The sequence below is a fragment of the Pinus tabuliformis genome, chromosome 9, assembly GCF_031772625.1.
Source record: "Pinus tabuliformis cultivar Carrire ecotype Pingquan chromosome 9, CPIR1, whole genome shotgun sequence".
Lineage (NCBI taxonomy): Eukaryota > Viridiplantae > Streptophyta > Pinopsida > Pinales > Pinaceae > Pinus > Pinus tabuliformis.
The window spans coordinates 1,955,065,532-1,955,086,501 of NC_142307.1; positions in this window are offsets into that span (position 1 = coordinate 1,955,065,532).

The following is a 20,970-nucleotide window of genomic DNA, read 5'->3' on the forward strand; positions in this document are numbered from 1 at the left end:
TAGCAACATGATCCTCTCAACCTATGAAAAGCCACAAGCAACAAATCTTGCCTTATGCTTCTCCACACTACCATTAGCAGGGTACTTTACATTGTAAATCCAACGAGAACTCACAACTGACTTGTTCTTCAGTCTCGGAACCACGTCCCAAACACTATTACGAACTATGGGGTCATACTCCTCCACCATAGCATCAACCCAAATCGGCTATTGCACTTATTCCTCAAAGGAAGATGGCTCGGTCTCAACACATTCCCCAGCAAGGGTCATGTATCCAGTGTACCTCTCAGGTGACCTCCTCTATCTGTGCTGAGAAGATGGTGCTCCCACATTCTCTCTCGCATCCTCCAACAATCTGTTAGCTTCTCTTGTGCACTTTCGTCCATCTCTGGAAGACTCTACTTGAGTGGATGTCTCCACTCCTCAATCCTCTACGTGAGGCTGCTCTGCATCAGTCTAAGGCTCCTCCTCCTTAGGAATCAACAATTCCTCCACAGCCTGTAATTGGAGCTCCCTCTCAAGGGAAAATTGCATGGCCTTTTGCTCATCAAACTTGAGATCTCCATGAACCACTGTCCTCCGATTGGTAGGCAAGTACACCCGATAGTTGTGAGGTGTATCAGTGTACCCCACAAATATCCCCAACTCTACTATCGGCTTAAGTTTCTTTTGTGCATCCTTTGTCACATGGAAATATACCGATGAGCCAAAGATCCTGAAGTGACCCACATCTGGTCTCTTACCGGAGAAAGCTTCCTCTAGTGTCTTCATCCCAAGTATGTGATGTGAGCTTCTATTCTGCAAATAGACCGTTGTGTTGCATGCCTCAGCCCACAAGTGAAGTGGTAGGCCTTAGTCATGCAACATTGCCCGCGTTGCCCCTACAATAGTTATGTTCTTCCTCTCGACCACCCCATTTTGTTGTGGGTTATGAGGTGCCATCAACTCTCGTTTAATTCCTTCCGCTACACAGAAGTCCTTAAACTCTTGAGAAACATATTCTCCACCGTTGTCGCTTCTCAAGGCCTTGATCTTCTTCCTTGAATCTTTCTCAACCAAAGCTTTGAACTCATAAAACTTTGTGAAAGTTTGGTCTTTCTTTTGCATGAAATAAATCCAGCATTTATGAGAATAGTCATTAATGAAAATCACATAATACCTTTTCTTCATTGTGGATGTCGTCGAGAATGGTCCACACAAATCAGTCTGAAATCGCTTTAAGATAGCCTCTGCTCGACTGTCTCAATCATGAAAGGAAGACTTGGTGTACTTTCCCAAGGTACAACCTTTGCATGTTTTAACTTGCTCAAGTTTACCTTTAGGAAGTCATGTAGATATCTGTTGCATTATCTTCAAAGCCCCATGATACAAATGGCCTAACCGCATGTGCCAAAACTCGTCAATGTCTTGGCTTTACACCAATTATGCTTTCGTACTCAATGCTACGCAATAATCTACCTCTAGTTTATAGAGATTCTTCACCTGAATCCCTATCCTCTTGGTCTGACCTATGGCTATGTGTCTTAGAAACGCCTTTCCTTTACTGAAGACAACATTGTAGCCTTTGTCCTCCAACATCGCGACTGATACCAAGTTCTTCTTCAGTCCAGGCACATAAATCACACCTATCAAGGTGAGAGGAGCTCCATGCTCCCTTTGAAAAGAAACCATGCCCATTCCTGAAACACTATACCTTTCATCGTCACCCATCTCTATGCGCATCTTGAGGTCTTTCTCCTCCAAGGCACTGAATAAATTTTTATCACCAGTCATGTGGAATGAGGCTCCACTATCAAGATACCAAACACAGCCCATCATCGATGACACCATGCATGCGATGAGAATAAAGTCCATTTCGAACTTAGGTTAATGCCTCACCTTCCGATCCTTCCGAGGATCCCTTCTTGGACTTCTTCGATGGGCAATTGGTCGCATAATGTCCCATCTTGTGACAATTAAAGCATCTTACTTTAGACATGTCACCCTTCTTCCCTCCATGAGAAGAATTCGATTTGAAATGGGAAGCCTTCCCCTTCCCTTTCCTTGCCTTACTTGTTAAGGCAGGATTTTCTTCATCATCATTCTTGGATCCTCACCTTCAGAGAGTAGTTGAAGGTGAAGAGGGCGGAGCCAGATGAGGGAGAAGGCACTGGATAGTGGTTGGAGGCATGAAGATGCCCTCTCCCACTGCGGGTGCGAGGATAGTGGCCGATGGAGAAATCACTGGAAAGGAAAGGTGAATCCGAGGAAGGGCTGGAAGGCGCACGCTGTGGTTGGCCCCTACGGGACCGCATTCTATGACGGCGACGAGGCATAGGGGAGACAGAAGTAGCGGGAGAAAAGCGAGGCTGGGCAGCTGCAATGACAGGGCCAGAGCAAATCAGAAGAACGACAAAGCGAAGGCTAGAGGCCCAAGAGATAAACCAAGGGATTAATGGAGGCGACTCCGCATAAAGACCAGAGCAAAGCTTCAGAGTAGCCTCCCCTTTCAAGCTACGAGAGGCAGCCGAGAAGACGAGGCCAGCACCATACAAATAGAAACCATAGATGAGGCCAGAATCTAGATAGTAATGCGAATGAATCGACGAAGGCAGCTCCACAACAAGCTCATGGTTGAGCCTTAAATTATAATCCCCCTTCATGCATTGAGAAGCACCCACCATTACTGTTGCATTAAAGAGAGTCGAGTTTTGAGGCAAGCCGGAGCATGCGAAGGCATTAACCAGAGCGTCGAACAGGATGGGAAATCCATAGCCACTTGAGATATAGCAAGTGAACTCTATGCTTCTCAAATGCCGAGAGCCTCCCTTCATAAACCATTTATCCATTCTTTACTGGGTAAGCAGGTTTCGTTCCACCTCGCGCCACCCCTATCCCATCAGATTTAAGGCTCGTCTATGCACCCGCATCCAGGGGAGCTGCATCCCTTTGGACCAGAATTTTGCACTCATGTTCTTGATCATGATTCTGAATTATGTCTAGAGCTCCAGTGAGAAGAGTGTGCCCATTTTCCACCCCCAAATTAGCAAGTAGATCAGCGACCTTGTTGCCTTCCCGTTTAACATGATTGAATATGATGGCACGATTGGTATGAAGCGATTGTTCTATTGCATCCAATCTGGCTTCGAGTCTCCAACTATTGGCAATTTTATGCGCATGAGCCCCATTGAGGAGTTGATTGACCAGGTTGATGAGGAGTAGGGAGTCACCTTCGATCTCCAGAGGTTGGAAACCATGTCACTGGGAAAGGAGTAATCCTTGCCAGAGACCCTCCAGTTCAGCCGAGTTGTTCGTGTCCCAGCCAATGTTTCCAAAGTATATTAGGAGAGGCGAACCCTCATGATCTCTAAATATGCCACCAAATCCTGCTTTACTGGGGTTTCCCTTTGAAGCTCCATCAAAGTTGAGTTTGAAAGTGTGCTTTGGAGGGGGGTCCATGAGTGCTTTCTGATGATGTTGCCTTCTAAAGGTCTGTGATTGTGAGTGCCTTGTGGGAGTTGAATGTTCCAGTTTTCCCAGATGGCTTTCTCATTCGTAAGAGTTGGGAAATCGTCTCAGTGCCAAGTTTGAAGCGCCAAGGTCTCTTTAATATTGAGACAGAAGTTGCTCCAAATGATTTCTAGAGGAGTGCTTTGATCTTTGAATATGTGCTTGTTCCTTTCTTTCCAGATTGTCCAGAGGAGGAGGCCGGGAATCAATCTCCATAATTGGTTGAGAAGCTCGCTTTTATAAGGGTTTTGGTGCCAATGACGAATGGAGTTGATAATATCTACGGACCCTCTGCATCATTTTTGGCAACGGAAGCTAGCCTTCTCCCACAGTTGGTTGGCAAGAGTGCAAGAGTCCAGGAGATGTTGGAGCGTTTCCTCCTGAGAATTACAGTTGGGACACATGGAGGGCCCATGAAAGTTTCTTTTCCTGAGATTGTCCCAAGTGAGGATTTTCTGGTGCCCAACAAGCCAGAGGAATAGGGAGACTTTGGGCCAAGTACCTGGTGACCAGATTCTGCCCCAGATAGGATCCAGGGGCGTTGCATCTTTGCATATAATGTTATAAGCCTCTTTGGTGGTGAAGGATCCTCTGGGGGTATATCCCCATCTTAAAATATCCCTGCCTTCGGAAAATCTAATGCGTCGATTTTGGAGCTCCCTCTCCAAGGCCTCCTTAGTCTGGTTATCTACATTCCTGATCAGCCTGTTGATCTGCTTCCATTGTCTGTACCCTTGTTCTGTCTCCGGAGTCCACTGTTGCTGGACGGATTCCTTTTGTTGCTCCTCCCACTCTTGGCAAGGAGGCGGTCTGAAGATGTCGTTGAGCTTTGGTAGTTGATTCCAGGCATCCGTCCAGAACCAAGCAGTGTTGTCGTTTCTTATTTCCCAAAAGCTATGTTGTTGGATCAGCGCAAAATGTTGTCTAGCAGCATTCCATATTAGTGATCCTTTTTCATTATGAATGAATCTGATAAGCTCCTCCGTTGGTCTGTGGTTGGCATATTTCGCTGTCCATATGGCTGCCCATGGTTTATTGGGTACAGAGAGCCACTGCCACCATATTTTTTCACCCATGATTGCATTGCTATGACTAGGATCTCACAGACCTATACCCCCTTTTTCTTTTGGCTTGCATGTTGTGGTCCATTTTGCCAAGGCCCATTTGTGATTTGTGCCTCTTGCACCCTAGAGAAAATTTCGTTGTAGACCTTTTATTTTTTTAAGGACCCATTTAGGCGATGCGAGGATTGAGAAAAGGTAGAGAGGCATTGCCTGTAGCACAACTTTGATTAGCACTAATCTACTAGCTATGTTCAGAGTTCTGTGAGTCCATAAAGTGAGGCGACATTCAAGTTTCTCAAGGAGCATATGCCATGAGGCGTGCTTGACGGTAGAGTCTACAAGGGGGGCTGCAAGGTATTTGGAAGGTAAGGAGGCTATGGAGAAGCCTAGAATGCGGGCAATAGCATGCTGAGTGAGAGGGGGTGTGAAAAAAGAAGATCTATGATTTAGTTGTGTTTATGCTCATTCCTGAAGCGACAGAGAAGTCATTCAAAAGGGGTTTAAAAAGGGAGGCTTCCTGAATAGAAGGGTACCCAAAAAGCATGTTGTCATCAACGAACTGTTGATGAGTAATGGTTGGAGAATTGTGAATGGATAAGCCTTTAAGATGCTGGGAAAGGAGGGCTTGTTTGATATGGCGACCCAAGCCTTCCGCTATTAGAACAAAAAGGAAAGGGGAGAGGGGGTCTCCTTGTCTGATACCTCTGGAGGGACTAAAAGGTCGAGAGGGTATGTCATTTATGAGGATAGAGAAGAATGATGAAGAAATTAAACTCAGAATCCAACAAACCCACATTGGGGAAAAACCAAAGGCTGTTAACATTTTTTGAATATAGTTCTAGCTTAACTTATCAAAATCTTTAGAGAGGTCAATCTTGAGAATCATACCTGCCTATTTGGAGTGCTTGAGTGGGTGTATGATTTCATTAGTGAGGATAATCCCATCCAAAATTTGTCTTCCTTCTACGTATCAAGATTGTTCAGGCGATATGAGCAGGGGCAAAAGCGGCTTCAACCTATTGGCAATGACTTTAGATATCACCTTGTAAATGAAATTGCAGAGGGAGATTGGACGAAATTTGTCCGGAGTGATGGTGTTCTCTTCTTTTGGGATGAGGGCAATGAAAGTTGAATTTAGGGAGGGCAGAAGCCAATGAAGAGTACACGATTCCTCCACCACTTGCCACACCTCCTCTTTTATAAGATCCCAGAAAGAGTGGAAGAATGTAGTAGTGAAGCCATCCGAACCTGGAGCTTTGCCCTCCTTGAGCTGGCTCATAGCCAGAACCACCTCCTGAGGCGTAACTGTTTGGAGAAGGAGTTGGTTGTGTTCTTCTATGATGAGTTTCGGCACATATTGAGTGATCCTTTCTATAGCAAGTCGTCTATCAATTTGGGGTTCTTGATGGACCTCCTGGAACTGACTGATGAACTCCTGTTCGATCTCTGCATGGTTTTCCACTCTTTCCCCTCCTTGCTTTTGTACGAAAGAGATGGTATTGTGCATTCTTCTCTGTATTGTTGTTCTGTGGAAGAATTTAGTGTTCCATTCTCCTTCTTTCAGCCATCTAATCCTAGATTTCTGCTTCCAGAAGATTTCTTCTTGTGCTCTTCTCTCCTCCAATTGATTGTGAATGTGCTTTTCCTGTTCCAAAGTCCCCTCCTTGTATCCCTCTATGATTATCTGTTGCTAGAGTTCTCTCATTTCTCTGTTTAGATCTTGTTGAGCCTAGAAGATGTTGCCAAAAGTCTCTTGATTCCAACGTTTGATTTGGGATTTCAGGAATTTGAGTTTCTGTTGAAACTGAAACATTTTTGAACCTTCTGGTGAAGGGAAGTTGTTCCAAGAGGATCTGATGAAGTCGTTGAAGGCAGGATGTGTGAGCCAGAAAGCTTCGAAACGGAATGGACGCCTGGTAGAGTTGCCTGGTCTTTGCCATTGGAGAGAGATAGGCCAATGATCAGAGCCTGAAAATGGAAGAATTGATGTTGAGATGTCGCCTCCAAGATGCACTGCATTATCAGAGATGAGGTATCTGTCTAGTTTAGAAGCAATTTTTTGCCGCCCAACCCTGTGATTGTTCCAAGTGTGCATTCCATTGCAGAATGGCAAATCAATTAACATATTGTTTTGGATAAATTATTTAAAGCGGATATTTTCCAATTCCAGCTTGGCGCGGCCTCCCTTCTTTTCCTCCAGCTTGGTGATCATATTGAAGTCTCCTCCAATGATCCAAAGAGGATGGACTCTATTGAAGTTAAGCACTTGTATAGTGTCTAGAAGAGAATTTTTGTTACCTGCTTCCTGTGGGAAGTAAACATTGGTGAGATGGTCATGAATATTGGTGTTGATTATATGAAAAGTAGCCTGTATAATGTGATGGGATGCATGAAAGTCTGAAAGCGTTATAGCTTGCATGTTCCAGGCGATTGCCAGTCCCCCGGAGGCACCCGAAGCATCCACTGCAACCGAGTGACAACCCGGCCAAGCTCTAGAAAGGATGTTTCCAAGTGTGTTTCTATTACATTTTGTTTCCTACAAAAAGAAGATCTGGGGCTGCTCCTGCTTTATCATGTTTTTTATCATCTTGACTTTCTCGGGGCTATTGAGCCCTCTTAGATTCCAAGAGGTGAGCTTCATGATTCACTATTAGTGGTGGACTTGTAATACTTTGTCAACTTAGCATATCTGCCTAAGTCTACCAGGATTTTCCCTCTGGCAATAGTTCTTTGAAGATCCGTCTTTCTTTCACGTTTTTTGGAATCTTTAGGAGGGAAACTGCCATCCCATTGACTGCTCGGGTGTATGCCCAGTTGTTGTTGCCAGTAAGCCCTGGAGATGATGACTTCCAGTGTACTGAGCTGATGCTCTTGAATCTTGTCGTAGTCTTTCTTTCTGCATGCTTGTTCAAGCTCAAAAATGTCAAGCCCTCCCAAATCAATGCTTTCTGGTTCTTCTTCCATGTGTTGCATCTGACTGCTTTCTGCTGAGGTGATTGCTAGGTGCAAGGTTTGACTGGGGAGTCCATCAACATCCATTTCATTAGGTTTCTAATCAGGGTCCTTTCGAGCTGCCTCAGGGATTCCAATGTTGTTTTTTAGGGGCAAGGGAGTGGGAGAGGAGCCAGAAAGAGGGGGGGACGAGATGATCAGCGGTGGGATTGGCAGAGAGATCAGAGGTGGGTCTTCTAAAGTTTTAGCAAGAACCTCAAAGCTGTTGCTTGTGGAGGGAATGGAGGCAGCGTCCTGCTGGGGCTTTTTTCCGGAGGAAGGTTTTTTATGCGATATTTTGTGGTTTGCGACCTTGGTGAAGCCATCATGGGCCGACTTGTCTGAGGGGTCAGAGGCTTGGGGTTTAGCATTTAGAGGAAAATCCCGGAAAATATGCCCATGGGCATGACACTTACGACAGCTAAAGGGAACATGTTCAAAATCCAAGGGTTGGATCCATTCATAGTCATCATGGAAGAGACATACCGAGTTCGGAAGGGCTTTTTCCAGGCGCATGAAGACACAAATTCGAGCATAGGAGGTGTATCTGTGCAGCTTCGTTTCTTTAGCAATTTTTATAAACTCCCCCAACCCCTTACCAATGTCTCTGAGCGATTCTTCGTCCCAGTATTCCAATGAGAGTGAGTACATCCTAATCTAGACTGGTGACAAGTTGAAGTCCTCCTTGTCAGGGTTAAATCATTCTACTCATTCCCTTAAGTACAAACCAGCTGAGTTGAAGAAGTAGGTACCTTCATCCATGACCCTGTTCTGATCTTCGATGCAAATGAAGATTGCAGTGAAAAACCCTTTTGGTCCTAGCTGCAGGGTGACATGTCCCTTGGGTTTCCATTTGGCAGAGATCCATCCTTGCAGAGCTTTTTCAGTCGGCCACAATCCAATAAATTTTCCAATGAGTGCATGGTCCTTCATGTACTAGATGTGACAATTGATTCTTTGGCTGGGAAGTTCTATCTTGGGTCTTTCAGCCGCTATGGGTTTGCATGTCGCTGAAGTGACCTTGGGCGTTTCCTGTTGCCCTTTATTTTCTTATTGTACTTCACTGCACTTATCTAACTGATCAGTGGAAGCGTTTGTCATTTCTTGCATTGGGGAGTCTCTTTTATCCGCATCTTCTTGTTTTGGACCAGTCGGCTTTGTCGTATTCTTCGCTTGAGGATCTCTTTCGATTGAAGGGGAAGGCATTGACACCCCCCTGAGGGAAAGCCATTGCAGAGCGGACTATGCCAGCAGTCTGTTGTCACGGTGAGGAAGGCGGATGGAGAGTGGAGGCAGAGAGAGATCAGACTACGTCGTTGCAGGGGCTATCAGAAACCCTATGTTGTAGAGCGCGCTCCCGGCTTCGCATTATCTTAAGACGCAGTTAATTTGGTCATTAGATATGCATATTCGATGTACTAGGGCCAAGGAAATATTGAAAACAAAAGCAATGTTGTAATCTAGTGAATAGCATGCATTAGCTACCAGTAGTTTGTACACCAAGCAATCTCATACAAAAATATACATAGTGAACAAAGGGGAAAAGAGATAAAAAAACTATTGGTAGTTGATGCATGATATTCACTAGCGGTTTCAAAACCAGAGTCATGTGCATGATGCTAACAGCATGGTTGACTAACATCTCCAAAATGGGTTACTCTAGAGGCTTGATAAGTTATGAGTTCTGGTGGGCTCCAGTATTGTAGTAATAATGCTACAACTCCTGGAGCTTCCTTCTCTAATTTTATCAACCCGGTAGTTCGTAACAAACTTGGAAGCGACGGCGTTGTATGCACAAGTACTAGCTCTTGTCGCAGCTGTCACTTGGTCAGCTGGCACAAGTCCGCTAGGGCTCAAGCCAATTTCTATATATTCTCAGAAAAAGCTTTTTAAGTGATGAACGAAGGCTATCTCAAAGGAAATTAACCTACTTTGCAAGAATGAACTGAAAGTCAACCAAACATGGAAACCCTAGTAAACCCTAATCTGACCAGCTTAATCCTTACGATGCAATAGTGGGAATGCAACTTCTACAAATGATGCCATTACTTCTAGTGAGATGAGATGCATGAGTTTAAACTACTTTCATTGAAGAGAACATGTTTTTGTATTTTTGCTCAAGTGGTTGGAGTTATTATGATTGTGCCTCTTACTGGGTCTTGACTGTGCAGGGGTAGTTCAAGGAGAGGAAGGCTTGGGAAAGGTCAGGAGGACTCTGAGAGGTTCCAGGGGATCCCTAACATCATTCCACAGAAGTTCACAACGTTCAGGTGCTTGGCAACCGTGTTTGCAGGCTTCTATAGGATGTCTGCAGGGGATCCTACAGGAAGCTCGGGATTTCTACAGGAAGTCTGCTAACTTCTACAGGATGTTCTGCAGTCGGAGTTTTGGGTGATGGAGGAGTGAATGAGCTTTATGGGTGGATAGGTAGGATGAGAAGGGGGCTTGTGATGGCTCGTGGACAGAGAGATGAGATGGAGAGAGGGTGTGTAAAGCTGGTTGGTCGATAGAAGGGGAGAAGCAATGGAAGGCCGAAAAGATAAAACAACGTGGATAATAGAAGAGTTGGTGGGCAAAGGATCTAGCTGCGAGGTAGGGAGATGGCTTAGGGATGGCTGAGGAGGATAAGGAAGTGTTGAAGTGGTGTTGCGCAGTGTAAATGAAACAAATCACCTTTGTCTTGCACAAAACTGAGGATTCATCCACCTATTCTAACTGTTTTATTAAAAATCAAAGAACAGTGATGTAAGTTAAGAGAGAAATCGTGCATGGAGCTGAAACAAGGGGTTATTGCTCAAGATCTAAATGCATGGATACTTCTACCAATGGAAATATGACTTTAAAGCTTGCATGAACATATAAGACTACGTTTTTTGGTGGTTGGCACGGTCTACACCCCCAATCTCTAAACAGAGGTGGAAGTGAGTGTACGATCAACCTTTTCTTGGAGCTCTGATGAATTCTAATCCTCCTACTCTAATCTAAGCTGCTGAAAGCACTTTATCCATAAACTAACCTACTTAATCACATCAAGAAATTTGAATCAGCAGACTGTGTTTTCCAAATGCATGTCAAGGCAAAGAAATGAAATGCTGAAAGGAAAGACAAGTAGCAATACAAAGAAAGGAGGCCTATTGCTCTCAGGTTGGGCCCAAACCTGAGAGCTATAGCTCCTCTAAGAACTTAGAATTGAACTCAAATCTGCCTGCCTTTTATTAAAAGATCATAATCATAAGTCTAACAACATGCCAAAAATGGCTTACAAAGCAAAACAGAGCTATAGCTCGTGATTCAAAATCTGCAACAAAGGTTCAAAAGTCCCCATCGAAGGCTACAGCCTCAATATTTATACATGATGAGGGCCAAGCTGGCCTCCTACATTAGTGGGGCTTGGCTGTCCAACTAAAAGTAAACTGTTGTTCCTGTAGAATCCGTTAGCTGCCTTCTAGCTCGGTGGTGATAGTTGTTGGAGCTCGGAGTTGGGGTGGAGATCACGAGGAAGGTCATTCAAGGTTGTGGACAACCTTCCTACAAACCCGCAATGCCAACTTGGCTGTCTCCTTGTCTCCATCTGCGTGGTCTTTGCTCCATTTAATGTCAAAAAACCTGAAATAATCATGTATTAGCCACATAGGCATAATGACTGCCCTTCTTCCTAAAAATAACATGAATATAATAAGAAATGATGCATAAGTGATAGAAAATGAAGGGTTGAGCAAGGTAAGTAGGCCAAATGAGCCCAAAATGTTACAAAAATTTGGGGCTCATCATCACCCCCCAGCTAAAATATTTGCTCATCCTTGAGCAACTAGTCCAACTCTTCATCCTTCATTGCCTTTACTGCTACCCTTACATCCCAAGCCTCTATAGTAGTGTCCTCCTTGCTGATATGAAACCCAGCCCTTCTGTTTACCTCTTCCCACTGTTCATTATCATCTTTCTCTGTGTTGCCTTCCATCAATCCTAGCAGCAGTGGTGGGCTGAGTTTAAGGCCAATCCATCTGGCCTGGAGGTTTTTCATGGATTTCTTATAGAGGGCTACCCGTACCAGAGCTTCCCTCATCCGAGTTGGGGTATGGTACTCTCGGATTTTCAGACTGTGTGCCAATGTATTCCATCTGCGGGTGCATGCTTGGACAGCGTTGTCTCCTAACAGTCTCTCCATGTCCTCAAAATGAGCTATTGCTTGGGCCTGTTGATCCATATATCTTAATGAAGCTTGAGGGTAAGTGGACAAATGTTGGTGTGCCGAGATTAGTGCAACTGGATCCCCTGGTTCTGGTCTGATGAGCAATGGCTCGTTCAGCTCTCGGTTCATGATCGCTTTGGCTTCTACTGCTCTTTTGTCCTCATGGTTCAGCCATGAGGCTAATGCCATTAATTTCATATCTCCCAAGGCCGTATTGGGATCCCATGAAACTACATTAGGCAGGGCCAGATTATGGAGGTAGAACTCCTCTAATTTGGCTTTATCCTCTGATGAACTAGTACTGCATACTTCAATGAATTGTTGCGGGTCTTGGAGCTGAGAGATACCTCTTTGCGCCAAGGTATTGATTTGGAATTGCAGCCATTGGTCTTTCAAGTACAAGCCATAGGATTTGGCCGGCTAACTGCATTGGATAGCATCCATGGCCCAGCTGGCCATGCAGGCCAATTGTGCTTCTTTCTGCTGCAGCTGTTCTCTGAGAGCTTGCACCTCAATTTGTGCTTGTTGTTCTGCTTCCTGTAGAAGTGTGGTTGGCTCCCCAAGACCGGTGTTCAGTTCCTTTTTTCCTTGCTTTTCTTCTGTGGTGTCCTTGGAGGATGTACCTGTCCCTGCCCTCAGCTCCTGTAGCTGCAATCTCAGCTTCTGGTTTTCTTCCTGTAGAAACACTCGTTGGCAATTTGCCACATGTTTAGCCATGGAAAATTCACTTCTGGCCTCCTTGAGCTGCTCCTATAAGGGACCTATGTCCGCCACACCCTTTGACTTGGCTATTTTCATCCACGTGTGTGTACGGACTCTTTCTTCCTCCAATGCAAAAAACAGTGGCACAGTAAATTTCTGAGGTATAATTTTGCCAGCCTCTAAAAAGGTGTAATATGAACTCAGACTTGGCTGAGGGCTGGGCTCTGGTATATGTTCTTTCTCCACTTCCTTTGGTGGCTCTAATTCACCCTCCCTTGGTGGTGATAAGGGTGCTTCTCCTTCCATTCTCTCAGTTTCTTTAAGCCTGGCTAAGGTTTCCTGTAGAGCATCTTCAGCATCCTGTAGCCGAGAATTTGCAGTCAATTGGTCTAACCTTTCTTGCCACGTAGTTTTCTTCGGTCTCCCCCTCTCATAGGTGATTGATATCCTCGAGGGGGACCTTTCCTTGGGCGAAGTAGGGGCATCTTCAATAATGATCGGGCTGCTGGACGGAGGTTGTGGCTTGCCCGTCTTTATTCTCACACTTCTTCTAGCTTTAAAATATAGAGGGGTCTCCCTCTTTCTCTTCTCCTTTGGCTTAGGAGGTGTGCTGAGGGCGGCCAGCACAGCTGCTGCCTCCCTTGCTAGAATGTCAGCTTTCTTCTCCTTGGGTTTCACTTTTTCAGGGCTTCCTGTAGAAGACCCTGTTTTAGTCAATTTCGGGCTTCCTGTAGAAGACCCTTTTTCAGTTAATTTCGGGCTTCCTGTAGAAGCCGGTTTCGGTTTTCCTGTAGAAACAGGTGTCACCGCCTTGGTTTGCTTTGTTGCATGAGTTTTGCTTTTTGACTTGGTTGCGGATGCTGTCGAGGCACTTTTGCTGATGTGGACCTTCTCAGCCTTGTCCACTCTGCTTTGCAACCTTTTCTCTCTTGTCGTCAAAATCGGTGTGTCATCTTTCTCTTTGGCACCCTTTTTCTCTTGTTTCTTCTCTTGCTTTTTCTTCTGCTCCGTGGTCGGGGTCTTCTGGCCTGTTTCTTTCTTCCCCGCGGGCACTGACTCTTTCTCCTCACTGCTAGATGAACCGAGCTCTTCGGTCAGCATCTTTATATCACCATCCTTTGTCAAATTTCTGAAGGCTTCCCATGAGAGAGGAACCTTGTATGTGTGGAGCGCATCCTCCACGAGGAGTTTGATGAGTCCATGGTGGGCTACCTGGTCTGGTGTGCCTTCTTTCAACTTGGTGGCACACTCAATCATAGACTGTAATAGAAAGTAGGGGAGACTGAGTTTGTTTTCTACAGGTAGATCCATCTGGTGCCTTAATTCAGTGAGTAACCGAAAATGGTACCCGTATACAATGCTAAAATGGCCTTCGCAGGTGATGTACTTCATAATCTGCAGGCTAACTTCATTCCACGGTGGCAGTAAACTGGTTCTACGAACCCCATTTTTATCTTCTGAAAATTCCTCCTCTGGTGGAAAGAATTCTTTCTTAGCCTGTTGGCCCAATTTCCTTTCTTCTTTATCCCATGGTAATCCCATTGGGAGCTTCGTAACTCCGCTGATGAATTGTGGGGTGAGTTTGAGGCTCAAACCCCTGAAGTTAACGGTGGCCAATGTTTTGGATTTCGGCCTCAGAGCTTGCAAAAACTCCTCTGCCACCTTGTCGTCATAGCCCTGCAATTTGTCACAGAAGGATATCCATTGCGCTCGCGTGAAGAGCTCCACCACCTAAGGATTTTCTCTTAACTTCGTTGAATCAGTTGGTTCCCTTCTGATGAACCCACCCGGCATGGTGAAAAACTGCTCCGTTGGCTGGAGGTGGCGAATGTGGAAGAAATTTGGCCTACTGGGACAGAGCGTAGAATTACGCTTCTGTCATGCATATAATTCACGAAGCTTATCTCCCGAGGACCTTAACACAGCTTAATTACATTGACATCCTGTAGGACGACAATTCATGCAACAGCAGACACTAATTGCAAAAATTTTCTACGACCAGACTGTAGACGTTGATTCTGCCACCCTCAAAACCAATTGCATGGAGAGTTCAGGCTTACCTTTTTAATCCGCCACCTTTTGACGTGAGGAACCCGATTTCCTGTAGAAACAGCTTTCCTGTAGGAGCAGCGCGCGATTTCTGGAGGATACTGCAGTGAGTCTGCGCTCTTGGTGTTGCTTCATAGGCGTTCTGATGGCCAAAGACTTGGAGTGTCGAGCTGCAGAGGGATCTGGATGATCACTCGAGTCTCAAACGGTGAATGATAAATGCATGGGGTGGCAATCTAGCCGATTAGATTTGAATCGGCGGAATCCGTGGCGCGGGGGTGAGCTGTCCCTGTCGGACCGTTGGACGACGTCATTCCATCATTCGCCTGCGAGTTCCCTTACTGCCGCATCATTCCCCGCAGATCCGCCGCCGTCTCTTCTGTTAAACTCGTTTTTCCGACGGGATTGCTCTCACGTGTGCACTGCCCGTTTCTTTTGCCACGACCACCGCCCAAACATCCGACTAGACCATTAACTGGTCGACGTGGCCAGTCGAATGGCCATACAACCGCTCAACCCATTCACTTCACACTTGCAAACATTTTCAAAGTAAAATTCATGTGATTCGACGGAAGAAAGGGTTGAGGCACTTACCTGTGCGGCCGCAACACGATTTTTCGGTTCTTGGACGACGATGAATGGATTTATTTGTTGCTGGTGGATTTGCACAGGCCCGGAGGTTCATATTCGCAGGTTGTTGACGATAAATTTGATGCTTCGGCTGCATGCGCCCGTGTTTTCATTGCATGTGGCAAGCGCTGTGAATAGTGTACACTCTAGCGGGCTCAACTGTTACGGGACTCCTGCAGGATGTCCTGTAACAGTTTTTCCTCCTCGGGTGCATGCTGCACGACGAAGGCAATGGCCTCACGATCACGCTCACAGAGCTCATGGATGGCTGGGATGGATATGGTATGACATCTCAGCGTTTTTTTCATCTTAAAAATTGCTTTCTCTTGATAACTCAATGATCTGCTTTGATGGTGCAGGTAACTTCATTGCATGTCGACAGGGATGGTAGAAAGAGGTGACAGCAGTGTGTAAGGGTGACAACAGTAGCTTGCATGCATCCAAACCGATCCTTGGTCGTTAGATCTCCTCATAAAATGAATTCTGGGGCGTCCCAAACTTCTACAAGAAGTTTCCTGTAGAAATACAGAACTTCATGTAGAAAGTTTGCATTTCCTGTAGAAAGTCTGCACCTTCCTGTAGAAAGTCTGCATCTTCCTGTAGAAGACTTAAGCTGTGAGGAAATCGTGCCCATACCTTGGAGAAGATGAGTATTCTCGGAGGAGGTGCTGGTTAGGTCTCCTGGCAGCATGACAAGGACCTTTGACTTTGCGTTAAAAGACCTCCTCTCCTTCATAGAACACCTGCAACCTGCATGCAATTTCACATTATAAACTTGTTGTCCTCTTTTTTGCTTATTGTTTTTTCTTTTTTCTTTTTTTTTCTCTTTTTCTTTGAAAGATAGCAGGGGCGCCTCAATGAGGTTTTCACCCTTGCCATCTGCCTTAAGCGCCTCATAGAGGTTTTCACTCAAGGATCTTTTTCAAAAAAAAATCTCTTTTTTTTTTAAAGACAATAGGGGCGCCTCAATGAGGTTTTCACCCCTACCACCTGCCTTGGGAGCCTCAGAGAGGTTTTCACCCAAGGATCTTTATTATTTATTTTTATTTTATTTTATTTTATTTTTTTAGATCTTTCAGGGTATGCCCAAAGCAGAAGCAGAACCCTTCTCTATGACCAACACTGATTTCTCCATAGTTTTAATGAACTCTTGTCTTGAGAGAGGTTTCCTGTAGATCTTCAATCGATGCCCATTGACAAGCATGGGGATGGCTTCCTCATCAATGGTCTGAATAAGAACAGATCCATTGTCATGAAATTTTTCCACTGCATATGGTCCCAGCCATCTGGTTCTCAGCTTCCCCTTGAAATCTTTGTACCTGGAGTCATACAACAATGCCCAATCTCCTGGCTGGAATTGGTTTTCATTGAGGTGTTGGTCATGCCACACCTTTCTCTGAATTTGAACCACTTCCGAGTGAAGGAGGGCTTGCATTCGGTGCTCGTACAGTCCATTCAGCTGCAATAACCTTTCTTGTTGTGCATGGCTGAGATCTAGGTCCAGCTGAGCTACCATCCTCAAAGTGTTGTATTCAAATTCAATGGACAGCAAAGCTTTCTTCCCATAGACCAGCTCATAAGGTGTGAAGTCGGTGGTGGTCTTCCATGTGGTGTTGTAAGCCCATGTGGCCTCAACCAGGCGATCTGCCCAATCTTTTCTACTGCTGCTCACCACCTTAGTCAAAATCCCTTCCAATGATCTGTTGGTGACTTCCACTTGCCCATTTGCCTGTGGATGATAGGGGGTGGAAGTCCTATGCTTGATTTTGTGATGAGCTAGTAGGTCTTCAATTAAGTTGGATGTGAACTGGCTTCCTTGATCGGTGACCAGCTCTCTTGGGTAACCAAATTTGTAGAAGATGTTCTCCCTTAAGAACTCAACCACCTTTTCTTCCGTTGTTGCCTTGATTGCTTTAGTCTCTGCCCACTTTGTCAGGTAGTCAGTGCACACAATGATGTAAGACCTTTGCCTCGAAGGAGGGTTGATTGGACCCACAAAGTCCATACCCCACTTCTCAAATGGCTCAAGAGTCACTTGAGGTTGGAGAGGCATCTCATCCCTTTGAGTCGGTTTCCCCATTCTTTGGCATTGGTCACATTGGCTGATATACCTTCTGACATCTTGATGAAGTGTGGGCCAATAGTAGCCTGCCTGCAGGATTTTGAAGGCAGTCCTCTTTGCTGCAAAATGTCCTCCACAAGGCCAATCATGATAGGTGAGGAGGATATCAAAGACTTCCTCCTCCCTTACACAACGCCTTAAAATCTGATCAGGACCAAGCTTGAACAGATTGCCCCCGATCCAAGTAAATGAGGCACTTTTTCTGATGATTATGCTCTTCTCTCTTGAAGATAGGTGCAGAGGGAACTGTGCTGAAACAAGGTAGTTTGCTATATCATCAAACCATGGAGAGAGTACTGAGATAGCAAACAGATGTTCATCGAGCATCTGGTCATCCACTGTTCCATCCTCATCTGCAGAAAAATCCAATCTAGATAAAAAGTCAGCAACAACATTTTCTTTACCTGGTTTGTCAACAATGGTCAAATCAAACTGCTGCAACAAAAGTAACCATCTAATAATACGAGCATTCACATCTGGTTTATTCATTAAATATCTAATTGCAGCATGATCCGTATGTACAAAGGTTTGATAGCCAGTAATATAATGTCGGAACTTGTTCAGTGCATGGACCACAGCCAAGAATTCTTTCTCGGTTACAGTGTAATTCAGTTCAGCTTTGGACAAGTTCTTGCTAACAAAGTAAATGGCATAAGGAAGTTTTTGTTCAACTTGTCCTAAAGCTGCCCCTATGGCTTTGTTCGAGGCATCAGTGTGGATGTGGAAAGGTAGGGCCCAGTTTGGACCTCTCAAGATTGGGGCTGACACCAACTTGTCCTTTAATTCATTCAAAGCCCTCTGACAATCGTCAGTCCATTTAAACTCCACATCTTTTGCCAACAGGCCAAACAATGGCGAGGCTAGCTTGCTGAAGTCTTTAATGAATCTCCTGTAATACCCTGCTAATCCTAAGAAACTCCTAACATCCCTTACCTTTTGGGGAGGTGGAACCTTCTTGATGAGAGCAATTTTGTTAGGATCCACTTGTAACCCTTGGCAAGAAATGGTATGGCCTAGCACGGTCCCTTCAGTCATCAGGAATTCACATTTTTCAGGACTAAGGGACAGGTTCATCTCAATGCATTTGGTTAGGACCTTTCCCAAATTAGACAATGCTTCTTGGAAGTTGGACCCATAAGGAGTGAATTCATCCATATAGATTTCCACCACATCATGGACCAGCTCCGAGAAGATGCTCAAGACAGCTCTCTGGAAGGTAGCAGGAGCATTGCATAGCCCAAAGGGAAGAACTCGGTAGGCAAAGGTACCCCAAGGACAAGTGAAGGTGGTCTTATCTTGGTCTTCCGGGCTGATTTGAATTTGGTTGTACCCACTAAACCCATCCAGGAAAGAGAAGAACTTCTTTCCTGCCAGTCCATCCAACACTTGATCTATGAAAGGTAGAGAGAAATGGTCTTTCTTGGTAGCTTTGTTCAGTTCTCGGTAGTCCACACAGATTCTCCACTTCCCATTTTTCTTGGGAACCAACACCAGAGGGGACACCCATTCACTATCTGAGATGGGGTAGATGAATCCGGCATCCAACAGTTTTTGCAATTCTTCCTTGACAATGTCCTTAAGGGCTGGATTCATTCTCCTCTGAGGTTGCCTAACCGGTTTACAATCCTCTTTGATGTATATGTGATGGGTACAGACCGAAGGATGAACTCCTTTCATCTCCTTATAGCTCCAAGCAAAAGCATCTAGATGACTGGCCAACAGGCTACACAGCTCCTTTTCCTGGGAAGGAGATAGGGAGGATCTGATCTTTAACGTTCTCTCAGGGCCGAACTCCACATTCTTGACTCTGGGAGCGACAGGATTGGTGGCACAAAGGTCCACTAAGGTGCTGGCTTGGGCATCCTCCACCAATTTCTCTAAGGATAGTGCACTGGAAGGTGGATTCTGGATCAAGCTCTCAATCAAGTCATCTTCGGTTGGGGGTCTCTTCTAGTGGTGTCTAGGGTGCACAAAGGTGCGGAGTACACCTCATCCCCTTCTCCTTCCTCCAACCACAGTGGTAAGTCATGCTCTAAGGAGGGTTGGGCAGGAGGGTATAGGACTAGCTGCTTGGACATAGGACCATTTTTGATGGTCATGTTTCCTGCACGGCAACTTATGTAAGCATCTGCAGTGGCTAACCAAGGCCTTCCCAAAATAAGAGGATATCCAGTAAGCTTTGCCTTGGGTTGCAGAACCAAGAAATCTGCAGGGTATTCCCAAGAGTCGACAGAGACCAAAACATCCTCCACAATCCCTTCGGGAGTCACGGTGGAGCGATCTGCTAGTTGCAAGACTGTCGAGGTCTTCCTCAAGGAACCTTGAAGATTGAGTTTGAGCATGGTATCCCTGGTCATCACATTAATGGCAGCCCCCAGATCAATCAAGGTGTGAGGTATGATGGTGCCATTGATGTGGACATCTACTACAGGACTTCCAGGATCTAGGTACTTTGGGCAGATGACTTGTCCTAACATAAGGTCAGACAGTTGTCCTAAGACATTGATGGTTGAAGCATCTCTCTTTCGCCTCCTTGGGTGTTTGAAACACTTTTCTTTAACCAGTTTGTTGTATATTGGCACATCCTTGATGGCTTGGAGAAGTGGTATTTTCACACAAAACTGCTTGAGCTCTCCCAGAAGCTCATCCTCCTCTGGGTTGGGTTGTGTGGTGGCCGTTAGTCTCTCAGGAAAGGGTGGAATCGCCTTTGGTTCACTTTCCTGTTTGTCCTCCTCGTCCTCTGGGGGAGGAGGTTGGCGATCCGGAAGAGTCTTTCCAGATCGAAGATTGATCTCCTGGATCTCCACAGCATAAGTAGGGCATGATGTTTCCCCAGTGTATACCTGCTTGGCCTGTCTATTGTTGGGGTTCGGGTTCGGTTGAGCAGGTATTTGAGGTTGCCTTGGAGGAGCAGGAGGTAATGGTTGAGGTTGGACTGGTGGTGGAGGCAAAATGGCGGGAGGAGTGTTGTACTGGGGCCTCCACCCCGACTGAGGTACATTCCACTGAGGCTGTGGCTGGGCATGTGAGTGATATGAATGAGTAGTGGGCTGAGTAGGGTACTGAGGTGGATAAGACCATGGAGGAGGCATAGACCAGGAAGGATGAGCAGGGGGACCCCAGGAAGGCATAGGATTCGATTGGTTGGGGTTGTAATAAGCTTGGGGTGCCCCTTGCATCCCCTGCTGGTAAGGTCTAGGTCCTTGTGGCCTCCTGTGGTTGAGGAAATAGAGAGGTTCGGTGGGGGTTTTTGTCCCTTGGTACATGGCTTTGAGCCCAGGTAAGGTTGGACATTGATTTGTGGGATGGTCCTCCTCACAAACGAAACACACTTCAACCGAATGCAATGGGCATTCGTTCTTAGGGTGTCTCCTTGTACATCTAGGGCAGAAGATAGCCAAGGCCCTCTCGGCTTCTTCCTTCTTCTGCTGGATCCTGAATGTGTCAAGTTGCATGGAAATGGTCTGTCTCACCTCACTCTTAAGATCTTCTAACTGATTTGCAAACTCATGCTTGGAGAAAGGGATACCAGCTGAGGGGAGGTTTCCTCTACCTCATTTCCGCGCTGCCCTAGAGTGGTTTCTAAACACAGTCTTGATGTCCTCATAAGGCAGTTGGTAAATATCTCCCCCAGCTAACATGTGAAGGGTATCTAAGAGGTCTTCAGGGACTCCTCGAAGCAGGACCAACTTGAGGGATTCAGGGTCAAGTGTGCACCTGACCCGTTTATAGCT